A 21,884-nucleotide genomic window follows, 5' to 3' on the forward strand; every position below is an offset into this window, starting at 1 on the left:
ACCATAATCAGAGTGGAGTGTAGCAGATGTCAGGTCAGAGGTGAAAACCAGGTGCCAAGGGAGCACAGTGGAGGAGCATCTGTGTATAGCAGGTGTTACGGGGAGACTTCTTATTGGAGATGATGTTTAAGATCGGAAGGAATCAGCCAGGGCATTGCAAGTGGAAGGAACTGCAAGGTCAAAGACAGAAAAGGGAGTGGGAAAGGGTGTGAAACATCTGTGGAAGAAATTCTAGGAGCCCAGTATTGTAGAAGCAAAGGGTGTATATATTGTGTAGCAAATAGGGAGGGTGTGGTGAAGATGCGGGTAGAGAGGAAGACCGGGTTGGATTACAGAGGGATTTGTGTATTATGCTGATTAATTTAAGTGTATCCTGAAATCTTTGTGGAGCCACTGAGAAATTTTAAGTAGGGATGTAGGGTGGCGAACTCATCCTGGTTTGCCCAGGACTATCCTGATTTTAAAACTCGGAGTCCCACCTCCTGGGTGCCCCTTCAGTGCGGAGCAAATTGGGACGGCTAGTCACTGTACAGGGGAGGGACAGGAAAGATCACTGGGGAAAACTCATGAGATGCAATGGAGGCGGTGGGATGGGAGGCGTGCATATCTGTAATGAGACTGTAGCATTAATTAGGGCAAGGGATGAAGAAACCATACGTGAATCACGGCAGTTGACATTGAGGACGCAGAGGAGGGAACAGATCTGAAATAGGAGGTAGAGACAACTAAAGTTAATCACTTTTTACTTGGGTGGGAGAGGAGGAAAGGACAAAGACTAATTTGAATCCCTGTTTTCTAACTGGCTCATCAATTAGCTTCATAAAGAAGATTTTAAAAAATGCTACTGTTGGAGATGCAGAAAAGGAAAGTAAATTATACCCATAATGCTCCGTCTATGGCCAGGCAGCATCCTGACAGCTTTATATAACGCATCTCATTTTAATGCATAACAACTATGACCTAAGAGAATGTTAATTCTCCAGTGTGCAGATGAGAACATGGGGGCTCAGAGATCCTAAGTAATTTACCCAAGATCAACACAGCACTGGCATTCCCAGTCAGATATGTCTCATGTAAGGTCTTTTGCTCTTTCAATCCCTACAACACCGGGGCAGGGAGGAGGAAGCCTGAACTGAGCTGGGCTTTGTTGGAAGATGCTATTAATCCAACAGTAAAGCAAAGGGAAGGGAAGGGCATGTGCCAACATCCAAGGGCATGATTGAGTATGGAATGTTCTGGAAAATCCCAAGAATGTCCTTGGCTCTGTCTCTGTAGGACAATAAATTAATACACATGCATGTCAGAGTTAATTATTCTTGACCTTTTTATGCAGAACATCTGCAATGATGGCAAGATGCTGTCTCATATCTTGACCACTCAATACATTCTAATTGCCCAAGTAAAATAAAAATAAGCTGAATAATGCCTTCTTCATGGCTTCCAGTTGCATGCAAATCCCAATGGCTTGCCAGTATTTCCCAATACAGAGCTGACTGAGCTGTGGTGCAATGAACTGAAAGAAAGGAGATCTGTGCGTGGAGACCACCACACCCTGGATTTCGCTTTCCTTTCAGGAGGTCTTTTGTTTAAGAACAATGAACTGGGATGAACGTGCTGTACTCTTGGAAATGCAATTAAAATGGAAGTGACTCCCCTCTTCCTCAGTGATTCAAGGCATTGAAATTAATCATCATTGGGCCAGTCTGGCAGGCTACCACAGTTTCTATAGGAATTGCATCTTGAGGTGTCTGCTGCAGCAGCTACAATTAAAATCTATTGAGTGGTGGGATAACACGAACCAGACACTTGCCACAATAGCAGAGGCACTGGATGAAAGAGGGATGTGTAATTAACCGATAGCTTGAAATGGGGCTGGGGCATCATGTGGATTGACACTTCAGGGATTTTTTTTTTTTACGGGAACTACATGATGGTGAAAAATTACTTTACCAAATCTAGCAGTGATTTATTTAGGCATTTATTGTATTTACTACTGAGTTCTTGTGTATGATGGTTTAGCTTTGGAAATATCTATTCTCATTTCCTGGCAGAGTATGCAGCCATTGAATCCAAGGAATAATAATAATAATAATAATAATAATAATAATAATAATAGAAAAGCAAGCTGAGTTTATTTGTTTTCCGACCCATAGGATGGGGGTGGAGATTGGTCGTAAGACAAGACCAAGTTTGTGTAGGATTCTGTGTTGTTTCCACCTTCTAAACCCTCACTTAACTGAAGAATTGTGTGTAGAAAGTAACCGATGAGAACAAATAACTTCCCCAGTCACTTGAGACCCAAGGAAGTATGTGTGTGTTTTAAGACAGTGTAGTTAAGAAAAAAAGCCAGAGAATCCTTGATGTAAATATACTTCACGTGATAATGACCTTGAAAGGGAACAAGAAATAAGTCTCTCAATCTCTGAAATACTTTTGGAATTCTTACCTATGTCAGTTACAAATCAGTTTCGCTGCATGTAACTTAGAAACCTCAAATATCATAGATTAAAACAAGAATAAAAAGTTATTTTTTTCTTACTTAAAAAGGTTTGTAGGTGGACAGTCCAAGGGACAAGGGGCATGCTCTCTCCTTTTGAGGACTCTTCCAGAAGATTACATACATACGTAACTTTTTTCATATCTGAATGGTCAGAATTTAGTTTCCCAGCTATGGCTAACTCCAGTGAAGCTGGGACATGTAGACTTTAATTGGGTGGCCACGTATCCAGCTAACAATTGGTATTCTGACGCTATAAGGTTTGGGAGAACAGACGATAGGGTACACATTACGTTACTTGACAGTGGCAGTTTAAACCTATCCATGGGCTTGCTCTGAGTTTCGGTCATTTCAGTACAGCCACTAAGTCCTTCCTAGGTGACAGTTATTCAGATGAACAGCTCTGCTTCCACAGTTAATGGTTAACAGTGGCTGAAGTTGTGGCTCCCCCGACATGGCCACTCCACTCATGTGTGCCCGGGGAAATACTGACATTTTAACAGAGTTTCCCCAAATGTCATGATGCTTAACACTAAATAGTGACCACCAGGTAATGCCCAGAGGAGTCATTACTGCTATTGTGGGTAGGGGCAGAATTCCTGAAAAACTAGCTGCCTCCTAGTCCGAAGGGCCTTAAGGAACAAGATGCCCTCCCCCCCTCAAACAAGAGAGCCTTTGTGCTGGGAAAAGGAGACTTTATGGGTATGGGGATAACTAGGGCTGCTGCAAATTGGGGGGGGTAGAATTGGGGAGCCTCTTTCTCAGGACTAGATATGGAGAGTAACAGTCCAAGGGGGCATTTGGTTCGCATCACAGCCTGGGCATGTAGAATGGTAGCTCAGGAATGAGAATTCAAATATAGACGGTCCCCGACTTATGATGGTTTGACTTATGATTTTTTTGACTTTATGATGACCTCAAAGTGATTTACGTTCAGTATAAACTGTACTTCAAATTTTGAATTTTGATCTTTTCCCAGCCGAGCAATGTGGGGGAGATACTCTCTCGTGATGCCGGGCAGAGGCAGCCGCCCCAGCGCCCGGTCGGCCGCGTGATCACAGGGGTGACCAACCCAGACTCTGCAGCGTAGTCCTTGCGTTGGATGATTTTGCCCAACTGTAGGCTGATGTAAGTGTTCTGAGCACGTTTAAGGCAGGCCAGGCTAAGCTATGATGTCCCGTAGGTTAGGTGCACTAAATGCATTTTCGACTTATGATGGGTTTATCGGGATGTAACCCCATCGTAAGTCGAGGAGCATCTGCATGTTGTCATTTTTCTGCATAAGTTTTTCTCTTGCCCTATGTCTTCATCGTGATGACAGTAAAATCCTTAAATCAGAAAGAGCTCACAAGAATGTCTTCAGAATCAATGAAGAAAAATAGAGCTTAGGGTGCTGGAAGCTTGCACTTTGCCAGGTTTGGGGGGTCAGGGAGAATTTGGAGGACAAGAGAGAGGGAAGACATCAACTCCCAAAGGAAAGGAAAGTAGGCTCAGTTTATAGATGCTGATCAGAGCAAAAGAAGGAAAATGGCAGCATGGGGAGCTGGCTCTAGCCTGAGAGCAGGCAGTGGGCTGCAACAAAAAGGACTCGCCTCCAGTTTCCAAGTTCCATGACAGGGCACAGTGAGTGTTGGTAAAAACATGGATTCTGGATTCTGACGACCTGGACTTGAATTCTGCACCTACCATTACTGTCTATCAGCCTTTGGGCAAGTCACTGCACTCCTCTGAGTTTCAATTTCCTCCAGTACAAAACAAAGATAATAACACAACAAATAGAGTTCTGAAGATTGAGTGAAACAATTCATGTAGTGTTTAGCAGTCTGGCACTTGGTAACACACAAAAAGTTCAGTTATCATGAGTAAATTTAGGCAATATTGCAGATTGGTGAAGGAGCTATTTTCAATCATTCTGAAATCATGCCAGTGAACGAATATGAAGGATAAGAAGCGTGCGTGGTGGTGAGAAAGGTGACAAGATTCAACTCAAGCCTGAGGAAAATGAACTGTACTCATTAGTAGTACTGTAGAAGGTTTCTGGACCATCTGCCACTTAACCTTCTTTGGGGCTAACTAATGTCTGTCTCTCCCTCTGTAGTAAAAGCTGACAGAGCTCACTCTATGCTGAATGCTTCAGCCATGTGCCATTCTTTGCTCAAGCGGCCTACTTATACTCCTGCAGCAGAGCTGTACCTTTACTAAGAGTTAGTTGTGTATGTTGTCACATCTCCTTGTGCCAGCTAGTCTTATGCTATCATTACATAATTTAATTTTTTAAATTAACGAGCAATAAGTGAGAAAAGGAAGGTGACTGCTTTGAAAGGACTCAGTAAAGGCAAGCTGCTAAACATTGAACCATTAGGTGAGAACAAGATAACTGTCAAAGATTGGGAACAGTTATAAAAATCAGGGTGTCTGCACTCAGATTGCTTTGCAAGTATTTTTAAGTACAAGATCTAATTTCAAGAAGCCTAAACTGGAAATCAGGGATAGTGAATTTTTGGAGTGCTTTATATTTGTGACTGAAAGTACATTTATATGATACGATTTAAGTTAAAATGCTTGACATATTCATGTATTACTTTTTATAATTCCCTGCCTTGACACATTCTGTCTTAGATTACAGTTATCAACCACTGCTCTCAGTTGGGCTGGATTAGAGCTCATCTACCTCTCTAGACATTCCTATCTATGCATTGGGTGGGGCTCTGTAGACAGCTAACAGCTTATTTTATATACTCAGCAAAATCTTCAGTATTTTAATATAATTCCTTTTCAAAGGCATCAAGAAAATCCTTAATAATTTCTGATTCACATCTAATGTCTCAAACACTGAGAAAGAGTGGCACAATTTCACTATATTTTAGAAGAACCAGAGTCCTACTAGTTGACTACTGTTAATTATTCATTTTTTTATTAATTAATTTTAATATTATTTATTTTAAATCCATAGAGGTTTTTAAAAAAATTTTTTAAAGAGTTTGAATATTTGGAAAGATCAAAACCCAATTTTATTAGCACTTATCATGACATAGTTAGCAAATCTGTCACTCACATGCACCGGGCATCAATAAATCAGAAAGCAAAGCTTCAAGACAGGTTGAGCTCCAAGTCAGGGGCAGGTGGTTCCTTTGTAGTGGGGTTATGTGAGTGAGAAGCTAGACACAGAAAAAGAGTGCTTTGATTGGCAGGAGAGAGACTTCAATGCAGAGGAAAGCCAGCCAGTGAAAGTACCAGAGCATTATAAATTCCTTCCCTATTGCAGAATCTTACATTGAAGGAAGTAATACTGTACTGGTGTAATACTGTATTTTCCAATATAAATTAGAAATGGAAACAAATAGGACACTTACACAACAAGTAAAACATAAGGGGGATCTTTGAATAATTGCAGATGGAAAGACATAAGAGTTCTCCACATAATTAGTACTGATACCAGAAGTACGGATTAGGTTGAAGACAAAGGATCAGAATCGTGTCAGAGACACAGATATATGGTGGAGAGAAAGAACCCAAATGCTTAAAGAAGAGATTCTAATTTCACCTCCAGCAATGATAACGTAGCCTGCATCAGACCAAAAACCTGCCAAGAACACCTAGAAAAGATGGACAGAACAAAACAAAACCACTTGGCTCAAAGCACTCGAGAGCTCTCAATGCACCCAGGACTTGAAAGCCAAGATCCCAGAGAAAAGGGAAATAAATGCATAGAAGTAAGTCAGATATTCTGAGCTGCTTTTCCCCTTTAGGCATTAGCGTTTTCATCAGCCATGGAAGACTGGAAGCTGAGCATTGCTTTTGGCAGTCTCACAGGACTGGGGAGAGAAAATGACTTGGGCCAAGATCCTGAAGAGAAAGGAAGGACAGAGAAGTGAGCCCAACACTTGGCATTGCTTTTCCTTCTGAGGCAGTTACTGATTTGTAAGAGTCGCAGGGTAGAAAGTTTGCAAATCTGAGTAAAAATTAGTAGTTAAGAGGCTGAACAGAGCTTTCAGCAGCTTGCTTCATAGTTTGAGAAGATTAAAACTGGAAGTCAAAAACTATAAGAAGGAGAGACTTCTTATAAGTTCCCCAGGCTTTCAGTTAGGGCCCTAGAACAGCTCCACCTTGGAGTAAGGGTGAACCATAAATAAAACAGCTCCCACAAAGAATGAAATTCAGCTTCAAAACAGCCCAACCCAAGATTTGATTTAAGTGATCTTCCCTACTCTACCTACCTGCTAGAAGTAGAAGTAAATCTTCTGTGAATAATGAAGGTACTGTCATCCAGAGCTTCCACAAAATTTCATATACAATGTCTGGCATTCAGTAAAAGATTATCAGACATGCCAGAAACTGGACCAAGGAAAAAAGACACTAGAAACAAACCCACAGATGGTCCAGAAAACCCACAGACTATAGTTATCAAAACTAGATTTAAACAAAAACTGTGATTAATATGTTCAAGGAAACAGAATCAAAATGGAAAATTTTAGCAGCAAACTGGAATTTGTAAAAAAGAATCAATGGAAATTCTAGTACTGATAAATATGATAACTGGACTTAAGAACTAATGGGCTTAACAGTAGTTAAGACCAGCAGAAGAGAGAATTAGGGAATATTCAGACTAAAGTATGTAGGTAAACAAAGTGATGGAGACTATAGAAAAGAAAGCATAAGAAACATATGAGAAATGACAGAGAAAACTAACATATGTGCAATTAAAGTCCCAGAAAAAGAGGAGAGAGAAAACAGAGCCAGAACCAACCTTTGATGAAATAATGGCCAGAATTTCCCCAAACTCACAAAAGATATCAAACCATGGATTCAAGAAGAGCTACAAACCTCCAAAAGAATAAATACAAACAAAATCATGTAGTAAAATTGTTGAAAACCAGAGACAAAGACAAAATCTCAAAAGCAGCTGTAGAAAAAAGACGTTATCTTCAAAAGAGCAACAGTCAGACTGACATGTGACTTCTTAATGAAATGATGGAACCCAAAGACAGAGAAGAATGTCTGCAAAATACTGAAAGAAAATAACCGCCAACATATTTATTTAAAAAAATCCTTCATAAATGAAGGCAAACGAAAGCCATTTTCAGATAAAGACAGAGAATTTTGCCTGCAAATTCTCATTAAAAGCAATGCTAAAGGAGTTCTTCAGGCAGAAGGAAATAACTCCCAAAGGAAAATGGAAATGCAAAAAGGAAGAGCAGCAGAAAAGGTAAATATATGGGTAATGCTAAATAAATATTGATTGTACAAAGCAATACTAATAACGCCTTGTAATGCTAAATATGAATTTTAATTATCTGGCAACATAGTACTAAGGTGGCAGTGGGGTGAGGGGGATTAAAGCGTTCCAAGGTCCTTGCGTTGTCCCGGATGTGGTAAAAGTATGTTAGATGTTAACATATTAGACTCTAGGAAGTCAGGATGCATGTTGTAAAAGAATGCATGTAATAGAAGGACGTAAAACTAATGAACTAATGGAGGTTGGACTAATGGAGGTTGGAATAATAAAATAAAGCCCTGCTGACCAGGCCACACACCTACCCTGCAACAAATACTGCTGCTGTCTTTGACCCTAATTTGCAGGGCTTTGGAGTTAACCTCCGACCCACTTCTTTGTGATTAGGTTTGTATATTATGTGTGCTTGATATCTATCTCTATCTCTATCATCTCTATCTCTATCTATCTAAATATTTGCTCAAGTTTGGGGTCACTAATCTGCATGTAGATAATTCAAAAGGGTGAGTTTTAAATGCTCACCAAATCCTTTTCAGAAAGAAAACCCTTTGGACATCAGTAGAGAGAAAAACCTCATTCCGAAAGACCCAATCGTGTTTGCAATCACGATCCAGATCATCAGTCAGATGAGCACGCCCTCTATATTTGCATTGATTCTGGAATACATTCTGCTGGGAGTTCATTATATTTTAACGAATAAATTAATTTTGCTCCACATAACACACACAGAGCTGTCAGTGCTTGTTGGTTAAATGGATGCACCTATGAAATCCTGTCTCTACACTGCATTACTGACAGGCAAATAGTCTCCCCTTCCCTATTACACACACACACACACACAAATCCCAATAAGAATCTGAAGTATTTCTATGCAGTTAAAGGCTATTTTGAAAAAGATTTCAGTTCTCCCAAAATGACCTCAGAGCTGCTCTCAGGAGCTTTAGTTACCAACGCACAGGCAGCCCATAACATACACGGATCAATGACCTTTGGAATAGCACGGGCTTGCCAGTTAATAGACTTTTGATTTTCTTTACCCATTGATTAATGAAGCAGTAATTTTGCTTTTGAATACATTAAGAAGTACGGGAACTGAAGCCCACTGGGAAATAGATTGCAGCTTGGAGAACCAGAGGCAGGTATGGACACAAAGGAGGTGGAATGGCTGACTTTGGTAAAGCAGTCCTGTCAAGGAACAGAAGGCTAAAGTATTCAACTTCATTCAACAGACACTTCTCGATGTACAATAAGACACATGCAAAGCACCACTGGGGAGAGGAAGGAGTGGGTCCAGGGCGCTGCCTGGCTCACGCTGACTCCTACGTCGTGTTCATTCTTCTAGAGGCAGATGCAGACATCCATGACACAGGGAAGGAAATGGGTCGAACTGGGATACAAGATGTTTCTGGATGATCCAAGGAGGCAGAAACAACACGCCTTTGGAAGGACCAGGGAAGGCATCATGACAGGGTAAGTATGGGAGGCTGGGTGGAATTAGATACAGATGGGGAAGGAACTCTTTTAGGGTAGGAGAGGCAACATAAGGAAAAGAGCAGGCAAAAAAGAAAGAACTCAAATTCCAGCCCTACTGATAATTTAGCTGTGTGAGCTTAGACTAGTTACTTAACTTCCCTGGACTCTGGTTTTCTCATCTGGAAAATGACATCAGTAATAACCACCTTTACAGGATTGATGTAAAGATTCAATAAAATGGTAGGTCTGTAAGAAATCTATCATAGTTCCTGGTACAGGGCAGATAATAAATGGAAGCTATAAGCCACATGCTGTTGAAAAATGATAACAAAACTGTGAAAGAATCTTTTGCCTTCCTTTTGTCTTCCTTTCTGAAGCAAAGGTAGTGTACTGCTTTTTGGGTTTTCTGTATAGCCGAATTCTGGGTACTTGAGCCCCTTCAAGGTGAAATTTATACCTTACGCACTTCTGTATGCCTTCCTGCTTACCTCAGGACATGGCCCTTAGTAGGTGCACAGGAAATGTCCATTGGAAAGAATGAGGGAATGAATGTATCCCGCCTTACTCGGTCTCCTAGCACACCCTTCCATTCCTTACAGTTTCAGGAAAGTATTTCCCACCTCCACGCCACCTGCTGAATGAGTCCCTTTTGTCTACCTGCAAACTCTTCATCCTTCAAAATTCAGCTTGTGATTTTGTGAGGTTCTTCATTCAAGACAGAATTGGACGGAACTGTCCCTTTCTCCTTAGTACTCCTGTGTAACCTTATACACAACTCTACCATAATGCACAGTTCGTCAGCTTGTAATCACTTTTCTGTCTCCCTTAGCTCTCGACTCCAGACCTTGTAAGCGTTATTGGCTACATGGTGTCAAGCGGACATGTTACATTGCGGGTGCAGAATCTGAGGAGGCAGCAGCATCTCTCCGCATGAGATTGAGTTCCTGTTTCTTCTTTTGTTTGTTCGTTTATATATTACTAAAGAAAAATTGCTCTGTGTACACAGTTACAGAACAATGAAAAGCGTGACTTACGACTCTATAATTTCTACAGCTAATTTCATGTAATATGAAGTTTCAAAGACAATTTAATTTCTTTCCTTCTCTGAGACAAGGATTTTAAGTTGTTGCATGGGAGTACAGAGTGCATTATAACCCAGGGGGATGACATCATGTGTCTTCCTGCTGGGTCTATTCATCTCTGTGCTTTTAGGACTTAGCATGGGGTTTCACTCAGTGCTTTGCACACAATAGATGTCAAAAATTATCTGCTGAATGAATGAATGCCCTGGTCCCTGGTCACTTCCGTACTCAGAAACCCCCAATGGCTGTCCCATTCCTACTGAGCTCTGTGTAATCTTTGCAGACTGTATTCTAGTTCATTCATGAGATGACCCCAACCTCCCTTGACAGGCCTGTCCTTTACCCCTTTATGCCATTCACCTCTCCCTCCAGGCAAGCCGGACTACTGGGTGGATGGCTCTTGGCTCCACGGAGGGCATGGTCTACAGGCTGGAAGAACTTGTTGGCATGGGGAATGTCAAGCTTACCTTTAGGGGAGCTTTAGGATGAGACTGCTGAAGAACTGCACAAACAGGAGAGGCAGTCCACAGATGCTCTGACCAGAGGGGAATGAACAACCCATTCTCAAAACAGACCTGAAGACCAGATGTAGTGGTGGCGAGGGATACAGCTCTTGCAACAGCTACCCCATTCAGCCAAAGGGCACGTTACATGCTCAGTTCAGGAGTCTGTCCTCCCACAGAGAAGGTGACAACAAAAACCGCTTTCTGGTCCTGATGGTCCAGCAAGAGCAAGACAAGAAAGGAGCTAATATTTTTTGAGCATCAAAACATTGAGTTTAACATGCTGCTTACGAAACCTCCATTTCCCAAGCAGGGGAGTTTTGTCTGTACTTGTGGTCAGCCCTGCGCTTGACTTTCCTGGTCCAAGTTGCACCGTACTGTAATCACCTGTTTCTATGTCAGTCTTTCCCAAGAGACTATGAGCCCCTTAAGGACAAGTGATTTCCCAAATACGGTGTTTGACATGTGAATGAATGAAGCTTACACTAAGTGCATACATCTTTTTTTACCACTGGATGGGAAATATTCATTGGAAAGTCCAGCTCTAAACTGTCTCAGAAACAGAGTCGGCGGAAAACTAAACAAGTTTTTCAGTAAACTGGATGAGTCCATACAGGGTGAAAATTTCAGGGCTGCCTGTCCTTCTCCTTTAGCAGAAAGTGGAGAAAGCTCAAGAATGGAAGTCAGGAGTCCAGGCTGCAGATGTGTTCTGCCATTAGCATTTGGGCAAGTCACATATATTTTCTGAGCCTCAGTTTTCTCATCTAAAAAAACCCACTGGACTGCAGGAACTTCAGATAAACATTTATTAACATCTATGATACCCAGACCCCGACTCAGGTACTAGGGGAAAAGAGATGACTCAGAAATGGTTCTTGCCTCCAAAATAATATTTCTCAATTCTGTAGTAAAAGACCAGTTTGTTGTCATTTTTAAAATATCGAATTTGTTGCAGGCTGTATTTTGGTAAAATTATTTTTTGTATCATTGTATTTTGGTATTTTGGTAAAATTAAAATGTAATAGTAAAAAGAAGTAAAAGAAAGAGCAAAAGCATACAAAATCCAAATTCCGATTTTTTTATTATTGGGTTCATTGGACATCATTAAATTGCTATTTCTAAATGCTTATTCTTAATGATTGGACTTAGTACATCATGGACTGGAAGCCAATGGTAGTTGGACAGGTACCAGTCCACAGACAGCACTTTGTATAAGGCTGACAGAAGCTCACATTCACGAGGCAGGCTTCCCCGACCCTTCCAGGCCTCGGGCCTGTACATGTGGGACAATCCACAGACAAGGTTCTCTATTCTGCAGAGTATTAAACACTTAAGCAAGCAGAACCACTGCCTGGTAGTTTTGAAGGTGGAGAGAGGGTGTTTGTGATCACTTCTGGAGCCTTTCTGGAGAAAGTTCTGGCCAATCCTCTGATCTTTTATGACAGCTGGCTTTCCAGCTGCCTGTACACCATAATGGGCATTGGGCTCCTTTCAACACTTCCCACACTCTCTGGGTTTCTGGCATCTTCCCGTTTGTGGCCTCATCCCTCAGACCTAAGATCAGGCACCGACTTTGACCTTTGCTTTCCTCCTTGGTCATGATGTATACTCTTTCTCTGAATAAACTACTTTGAGCCACTTGGATTATAAATCTCTACCCCTGACCAGCCCAGTTCCTGGGACCATACCCTCATTGGGGGTTTTCAGAGCATACTGGCACCCTGTTGGCGTGACTCCATAAGCACAGCCTAGGCAAGCTCTATTGGTCACCAGGATGAAGACAATTCACCAAAAACACACAATGTGCTTCCTTAGGTGGTGTCTTTTAATGATTCCTAAGCTTGGTAGTTTGGCTTATTTCTTTTTTATTTCAACTATAAAATAATCGCTTTTGGGAAAAGATATTGCAAAAACATTTTGTGTTGCCCCAGAGGCAACACAATGAAAAGTTCCCCTCCTATTCCTATTCCACAATCTCTCGGTTCCCCATCCCAGAGGCAACTACTACTTATATTCTTATATACCCTTCAATATATGTAAGCGTATGTCTTTAAAAAGATAACGCAAATGGGACATACTATAAATACTCTGCTGGACTTTCTTTTTTAACAAAATCATTTGTTTTGGCAATAGTTAATCTCAAATTCTCATTTTCATTTAACGGGTACCCTATTAATGGATATTTAAGTTTTTTCCATTCCTGTTACAAACAATGTTCAGTAAACAGCATGTGCCTATGTGTGAATGTATCTGCATATGTAAAGTCCAGGATAGGAACTACCGAGTCAGAGAAATGTGTCTTCCACAAAGTTGTGCCGATCCGTACTGCCCCAATCGAAATAGTAATGTATTGGTTTTTCTACATCTCCATCAACATATCGTTATCAGAAGTCTAATAGATCAAAAATTGTAGCTCTGCAGAATGAATCTGAATTTCCCGAATTGTAAATGAGGTTGAGAATCTTTTAAAATACCTAAAAACTATCTAATTTCCTTTTCTGAGAACTGTCCATGTGTCTTGATCATTTTTCCCCATTGATTTATTGGTCTTTTAAAAATTGATCTATAAGAGCTCTTCATATATTAAAGAAATTAGCCCTTTGTTTGTTGTTTGAACTACAAATATTTTCTCCCATTTTGTCCTTTATATTTAAAATATTTTAAGAATATTTTCTATAATTAAAAAATTATTTTTAGTTTACTTTATCAATCTTTTATAATCTCTCGGTATTGTGACCTACTTAGAAGGGACTTTCCTCTGGACTATAAAAACGATTTTCTAATATTTTCTTCTAATGCTTTTATGTCTTCATTTTAAAATATTTAAATCATTTACATATTTGGAGTTTATTTTGGTTCAAGGATTGAGGTATGGAGAAATTTGTTTTTTTCCATGGCTTCCATTTATGCCATTACCATTTATTAAATAATCCATCTTTCCCCAACTGATATGAAGCTATACTGTTTTTATATAGTTAATTTAAAATGAATTTGGGTCTATTTAGGGATTTTTTTATTAGAGTCTACTGATCTATCTATTCACGTTCTAGTTTCACACAGTTTTATTTAGTGTAGTTTGATAATGTATTTTAAATATCTGGTTTGGCTAGTCTTCTCCTCTCTCTCTCCCTGAAGCATTATTCTCTTTCAGACATTTTCTGGCTATCCTTGACTATTTCATTTTTCATTTCCATAGAATCAACCTGTATAATTTTAAAAACTTATTTGATTTTTTTGGGGAAGAAGCACATTAAATTCACAGGTTAAGTTTGGGATATTGGTCTTTTTGCAATATTCAGTTTCTTATCAAAGTTTTCTTTGTTTATTTAAATAACATTCTTGTATATGTACAAATAGTACAAAAGGGCATATGGTGAAATGTGAATACACCTTTATGTGAACACACCTTTCAGTTCTGACTCCTACTCCCCCAGTTTGCTTTAGAGACAATGAGTTTCTGGTGTGTGTACATATTGATATTCTACGTATGCATGTGAAATTTTATATGTGTATATAACATTTGACTCTGGCCCACCTGCCTTTTTCTCCACATGGTAGCAAACTAGAGACACTGCTCTGCTTTTCCCCATCTAACGGCATGCACTGGGGAACATTCTATATCAGTACATACAGATCTGCCTCATTCCTTTCAATAGCTGCATGGTATTTAATGATATAAAAGCAGCCAGAGTTTTTAATATGTCCCTATTGATAAAAAAGTTCTTCTTTCCATCTCTTATTTTTATAAACAATATTGTCATGAATATCTTTCCTCACACACCTTTGTGTGAGACTATTTCTGGGAGACAAATTCCTAGATAGAGAATGATTATGGTGAGATACAAGAAAATGTGCAAATGATGATGTAAATATATTCAACGCTACTGAAATGTACACTTAAAATGATTACGATGATAAATATTATGCTTGTGTTTTGCCATAATAAAAAAAATGTATAATTTTGATAGATACTTCCAAACTGCCCTCTACATCTTAAGGCAATTTGTTAATTATTCCCCCATTTGCATTTGCCTTCGGTTTGCAATATTTTGGCTCAGTTGTCACAAAAATAGATTTTTAGTGAGTTAAATAACCTAAAGGTTTTAAATCAAATTGTCCCACATTTCTCTCAGAGAGAAATTCTCAGTAAAATTCCCAGGAGTTGGTGATGCCCTGGCGTAAACCTGGGGAAGTCAGGAATTGCTGTTTAGAGGCAGGCTCTGCCTCCTTCCGGCAAAGGCAGCCTGCACTGCACCGGCTTTATGAAACAGCCATCACTAAATCACTATGGCTGCCTGTCCTACTGTGATTTGGATTTGTCTGAAGACTCAACGGAAAGCAAACAAGAGGTTTCATTTGACTCAAATCACACGTTTCAAATGATGTTCTCATTTCTCTATCAAGTATCTGTGGCTGAGAATCTTTAACTCCTTTCCCACCCACTCTCTCCTAACGTCACTTTATTTCTATCAACTACAAGTGCCTACTTACACACACTCCATGGAGCTCAACCCTGAATGAGATGGGGAAGGACAAAGGACGTATGGATAATGATATTAATGTAACACAAACAAAACTGGGCACCGCTGGGGGCCGTGTGCAGCAGGGTGACAAACCCAAAAAATTACACCCAAATTGACTCCAAGAAGCCTTGGAAAGTACTGTAGCTCTTTCCTAAATGTTTCTTGAGGAGGCAGCAGAGGGTAAATTACATCACACCATGTTCCACAAAGTGTACTGCTAAAATTTCTCTTCTTGTAGAAATCAAACTTCCTAACAGCGTTCTTTGGAGCTTTCCTTCTCTCCCTGATTTCCACTCCAAACGGCAGCTGCTCAAATATGTCCCTTCTCACTCCCTACAATTCTAATACTGTCTCCGCTTCCTGGCCTTACTTCTCCCCTTACTTCTTTCTCCTGGTCTTCATTCTCCAGCAGCTTTTATGTAGCACAGTTTACCTCTTCTATAAATTGCATCCCCAGCCACTAAAACAAAGGCATCTTCTTAGAAGATTATAAATCCTTCAAATTTAATGTTTTTGCCCGAATAATAAGAGTAATAATCGGCTCATACTTCAAGCCAGGCACTGTATGTCTATTATTTCATAATGAACATATTCTCACTATCATCATTTTGCACATGAAGAGTCTAAAGTCTAAGGCTCAGGTGACCTCGTCAAGGTCAAAGACCTAGGAAGCCACATTAGAGCTAACCTACCTGCCCTGTACTGTTTTCATGGTTCTTAAGGAACAATGCAAGGCAGCAGGTGGCAAAGGTAAATAAGTGGTCTTGACAGTGCTCTCGTCCCCATACCCTTTCTCTGATCTCTGCCTTTCCAAATCTTTACATTTCGGCCTAGTGATGTCTGCTGGTCCCACCTCAACTGCTGAACAGATCTCCAGACCCAGCATTTCTCACCCAATTGGCTTAGTTCTGCATCCTGGGGTTCTGCTGATCTCCCCTCTCATTTGGGCTGAGTCTCTGTTCTCTTTAGTGCTCCTCCCTCTCGCAGGACTGATATCCTGCCTTGAATTCTGGTCCTTTGGTTGGGATTCTGTGACTCAGTCTCACTCTTGTCAATTCACTGCTGCCCTGAAATGTCGATCAACTCACCTTTTAGCTTCAATTCCCTTTTTAGGATAAACCGCCCTACCCATAGCTCCTGTGCGGAGTAATAGGCTGGGCGGTTTTTTAACATGGGGTTAGCCATTGATCGGACTAGGAGTGATATCTGATGCGGAGGGCACCAATACACAGACTGTACAATAATCAATCTTTCTTTCCGGTATTTCGACTTAGAGTCACTAAAACTGCTCAGTTGGCTATGGGAAGCCAAGAAAGAAAGTTGTATAGCCACAACTTGGGGCCATGTGCAACATAAATAAGCAGAGACAGCAGGTCTATTGAGAAAGGATGGGGAAAGAGATTCATTTAGAAGAGCACAGAGAAGACCACGTGACTCGGGGGTGTCAGGGGTAGGGTGGGGAGAAGAGAGCAATAGTTTGTCCCAGTCGGATGTCTTCCAGTTACAGCTCTCCTGAGACTTTTTTGCACTGAGTATTAACTTGTGTTCTCATGAATTCTACTTTCTTCTTACAATAAAGTTTCCTTTGTCCTTGAGTTCGTTTGAGTGGGTTCCTATTTCCTACAGTCAAGAGACTTCACTAGACCACCTCCTTCTTTATTCTGGGAGCCTTGTCAGCATTTCCACTCCCTGGCTGGTACCCCAGGGAAAATCTCCTGTTCTTGGTTACCTCTAGGCCTTACTCTGGAGACGGCATCGACCTAACTCCTGTGGGTATCCAGACAAGGATGTCCCAAGGGAAGGGAAGAGCAGGAGCACAGGAATAGAGTTGCAATGGGCATGGAGTTTCATTGCGTCTCCTTTTTCATTTGAGGGTGTCGTTATTGTCTTGAAATTGTTTAAGTCAACTTTGGGACAGAGGGTTAGGGTATATGGGGGATGATTTGTATGGAGGAGCGGGACGAGGGGCAGGCAGAGGCAGAGCCTGGGGAAATGGCAAAGGAGTTGTGTCCTCATCCTGTGGATATACGTTCTCAGGCTGAGGAGTGAGGCATCATTGACTTGAATCTTTAGAATCATTAACTTTTCTAGCTCCTGCAGGGGCTCTTCAATCTTGGGACAAACCCATTCTTTTACTGATGAGGAAACAGAGACCCAGGAATGAAACTGTGGTAACGATAGGTAACATTTAGTGAGTACTTTCTACAGGGCAGGCTCTGCTCCAAGCACTTTACATGTATCTGCTCACTCAGTCCTCACAGTAACTCTGGGACGTTGGCATTGTTGCCATCCTCATCTCATAGGAGAGGGAACTAAGGCACAGAGGGGTTAAGCAACTTGCAGAAAGTCACAGAGGGGTTAAGCAACTTGCAGAAAGTGAAGGAACAAGGATTTGAATCCAGGAAATCCTGATTCAGAGGATTTTAACAATGCTTTGAACTATTATACAGTATTACTTCTCACAAGCATTGAAGATCATTGGAGTTTTATTATTATAATAAATAAAAGCTGGTGTGTGCATGTGTGTGTGTTTGTGTGTGCACACACATGTGCACACATACATGTGTGTGTGACTTTCTCAACCAGATGAGGCAACATGTCATGATCTATGGAAAACATCAGAAAAAGGGCAATGGTTTTAATTAGAGGAAAGTGATAAAAAGTTTACTAAATTAAAAATCAGGAAAAATAAAAGTTTAGCAGATGATTTAGAGGAGATGAGAAAAGAAAAATCTCATACCCTTTCTGCCAGTTCCCAGAGCCTTGTAAACTGTTTCAACTAAATTTAAGGAGAAAGAACTCCTGCTTGTTTATTGATTCCTGCACCACGGGTGGTGCGACCATCCTACTGGCTGGCTTAAGTGATCTGCCAAAGCAAGGCTTCCTGAAGATGAAACAATCAATGCCTATACTAGGGTCCACCATTACCTGACCTCTCACTGGCAGGGAAGCCTTGCATCCAGAGAAATCTAAAAGCTGGAGTGTTTTTTCTAGTGCATTTTTTCATGAGTGAGTAGCCATTCACAGCTCGTGGTTTTGTTCAAGTGACATTCATGGCTCACTTGTCAATTAATTCAGATATTTGTTGAGCACCTACTATGTACTAGGTGCTGTAGGTATTAGGTGGACACCGGAAACATGAAAGACTGAGAGGATGCAAAAGGTTCTCTCTCCTGCTAGAAACACATACAAATGCTAGTCAAAATATAATGAGACGCATTTTTAACAATATGTAACTAAGTTTAGAAAATTCCTAGATGCCAGAAATGGGGAGGAAAGTCTACTCCAGAACAGTGACCAGTGCTGGTGCATGGTGACCTGTCTAGTCTGTGGACCAGGACACAGGCCCCAGGGCCTAGAGATAGAAGGGCCATGCTAGGAGAGAAGGGAGGTCTTGAGCTGATGTGAGGTGAGATGTGGGAAGACACTCCTGTATCAAGCTGCACATTTGAAGGGCTGCCCTGTTTATGACCAGGGCCTGAGAAAATCCTCCATCAGCCACCCAGTCAGGTAGCAATAAAGCTTGCCCTCTGCCCCGGCCCCTGAGTGAAAATCCCCTTCAAGAAATGGAAGGCCCAGCTTTTCCCACGTATAAGGGCACAGTCCATATTTACACTGGCCATGCAGTGGGAAACTCCAAGCTGAGAAACGACATAAAGACTCAGGTGGACAGTACGAAGATACAAGATGTCACCACAACTTGAGCACAGAGGATGTTGGAAAACAGAAAAATACCGCTAGAGATGAGCAAACAATCCAAAAACCAACGGAGGAAGCTAGTGATGGAGAGAGCGAGCAAGCAAGTTCAATTCAAAGTTTGGAACATTCGTCCCTAAGACTCTGAGATAATAGAATAATCTGAAAGAGGCAATTGGACATGTTTAATTTCGTAATAATGAGTACACATCAGCTCACTTTCGATTCAGGGCCTACCTGCAAGTGTGGTCCACCATTTCCTACTGCCTCTACCTGCCTTGCATTGCCCATGTGTGACCTGCCAAGCTAATCCATGGGGCACATTGGCCTCTGCCTCCCTTCTAAGAAATGTCATTGTGCCCTTCCCCCACACTCTTCAGCCACCATTGTCATTATTGCCAATAATGCTGCTGTAATTTTTCATTCGTTTTCTTGGTGTTCAGCACTTACAGTAACAGTAAAATTTATACTCAATATTATTTCAATTTTCCACTACTAATGGGATTATTATTTTCTTCATTTGTTTGAAAACCATTAGCATAAGATTTACCTCTAACAATATTTACTGTGATTTTTAATGCCCTTGAAACTTGCAGTGAGCGATAAGTCTTTAATAAGAGAATGCTGGTAAGCATATAAATGTCTTTCTTGGGAAAAGAGGGCTTTTTATTTTTATCCTGGTTAGACTCAGGTTCTTTGATAAAGTGATTGGTAGGATATAAGGTATTAAAGGCTGAAAATACTGTGTTCGTTTGTAGATGTGTTCTAACAAGTTCCCCGGTTATTCAGAGGACACTTTTATATTCTAGGAGGATGCACATTCTTGCTCCTTTTTATGTTGTTTCTCACCTGACTTACATAAAAATATAAGAAATTGGGTGCTTGCAGGAACAATATTTAGAACCATGAATTGTTGGGAAGTGAAGGGACCCTGAAATGACTCTCTCCAACTGACTTTTCAAGGAGCCAGGGAGCTCAATATGTTGTTAGTGGAGCTCTGGAAACAGGGCTTACTTCAGAGGCTGGTGAGAAAGTTTCTCCGTTGGGCAGTTGTGTGGGGCAGGGAAGGTGGATGGGTAGGGCTGGCTTCACGGGTGTGCGACTTGCAGACCCTCAGGGCCCCGCGCTGTGAAATTCACAGCATTGACATCACAGCGTCGACATCTTGAAATTCTTAACAAGCTTAGAACAAGGCACCCCACGTTTGCAAAAGGCCCTGCAAATTTTATATCTGGTCAGGTCTGTGTACAGGGTTTGGAGCCAGACAGACTTGAGTTCAAGTTCTAGTATTCTCTTGCTATTGACTGCTGCAGTTTCTTTATCTGTAAAACTGATAATACATTGTCTTCTCAAACTAGATGTGAGAGGTAAAATTCCATGTCCAGTATACCCAGGGGGGCTGCAAGGCAGTGACAGACACTGAGATACGCTCAGAGGGATTTCTACCTCCCATGTGCAGTACCTATAATTAAACTTCTTACTATGACGTAATCTCAGGAACACGAGCCGGGGGTAGGCAGACATTGCTTGTGTGGTACAGAAGCTAATCCTAGGTGTGCTGATTGAGAACATAGCACGCAAAGAATGGTTCCCTAATGAGGACATTCTAAGGCTGAGAGGCCCCGTCCATCAGTTATCACCGTTTTACTGCTATGACATATGACACATAATGTGTACCAGCACAACGTGGTCTCACAATTCATACAAGTTTCCCTTCCCTCCAAAAACCTCTCAAAGTAGCCAAAGGGTGAGACTAGCCTTATTATGAAGATGACCTTGCCCTTGATCTACTTTATTTGCAACTTTAGTATTTCAACCATTATTTGTAACAAATGGTTTTCACTATACCACACAACAGAACTTGACAAGCCAGTGTATCATAATTCCAAGCTTGAGAATCAGAAACATGGACCCTCAGGATCCTGAACAAGGGATTTGCCCCCCACCCCCCATGATAGGTCGAACAGGGTACGGCCATCATGGAGCCCTCCTTCATGGAGCCCCACCCCAAGGAGGGATGCCAGTTATAAGGCATGGCTGCCAGACTCAGAGAAACACCAAGTCGTTGGCCGGATAGACTTGTGATGAATAACATGCAATCTTAAAACATCTAGTTAAACTTTTTTTCCCTAAGAATGGAGGAAAGACTTTAAATCATATTCATAAGAAACATAAGCTAATTCCTGGACATTTTTGGACTTTGGTCCAAAAGGATTCCTCAGGGGAGTATAGTAAGAGTCTGCGTGACCTTTGTTGCATTATTCAGTTAGGGGATTAGGAGTCCAGATGTTAGACCTCAAGGGGAGTGCTGCAGCTGTGCTCACCCTCCTGCACTGCTTAGGCCTCTGGGTACACACACATCGTGAGACATGGCCCAGTGTCTCCAGAGCCTCCTGCATCGTCTCAGAAGACATGGGACAACCTCAGAGTGACCTGTGCTGTGAAGTGACCACATCCCAAGCACAGTTTGCTCTTTCTTTGCTCTCTCCTGAGTGACTGTGGGCAGTGAGACGTGGCTGCCTGTTGAGCTCTCTTTGGCTCAAAGGGCTTTTGTGGGTCGTGATGGCCAAAGCTGGACCCTGTCCTCTCCACAGTGCAGCCTGTGCATGGCCATAGAAAAACCACAGCTCTTCCTCCAAGATAACTCATCAGCCTCTTTCTAGAGCCTTTGATGAGGGATGTGGTACTATCAGTCAAAGAAATGAAAAAGAATGACAGGCTACTTCTTTATCCCTCAGTGGTACGAGTGGGGACCTAGGTAATAGCACAGCTCCTGGACCCACCTGACATGGCACATGGTACATACAAGAAGCTTCAGTCTCTAATGATTATAACTAATGGCTATAACTAATTTATGAAACACCTCAAGACATAGTC

General features: G+C 41.3%; 1 protein-coding gene across 1 annotated transcript in view; it reads right to left on the reverse strand.

Moving 5' to 3' along the window:
- Window positions 1–21,884, reverse strand: part of SPON1 (spondin 1) — a 243,942-nt gene that overhangs the window by 76,660 nt on the left and 145,398 nt on the right. The gene's annotated exons all lie outside the window — the stretch shown is intronic.

This window comes from Rhinolophus ferrumequinum, chromosome 11 (assembly GCF_004115265.2).
Source record: "Rhinolophus ferrumequinum isolate MPI-CBG mRhiFer1 chromosome 11, mRhiFer1_v1.p, whole genome shotgun sequence".
NCBI lineage: Eukaryota > Metazoa > Chordata > Mammalia > Chiroptera > Rhinolophidae > Rhinolophus > Rhinolophus ferrumequinum.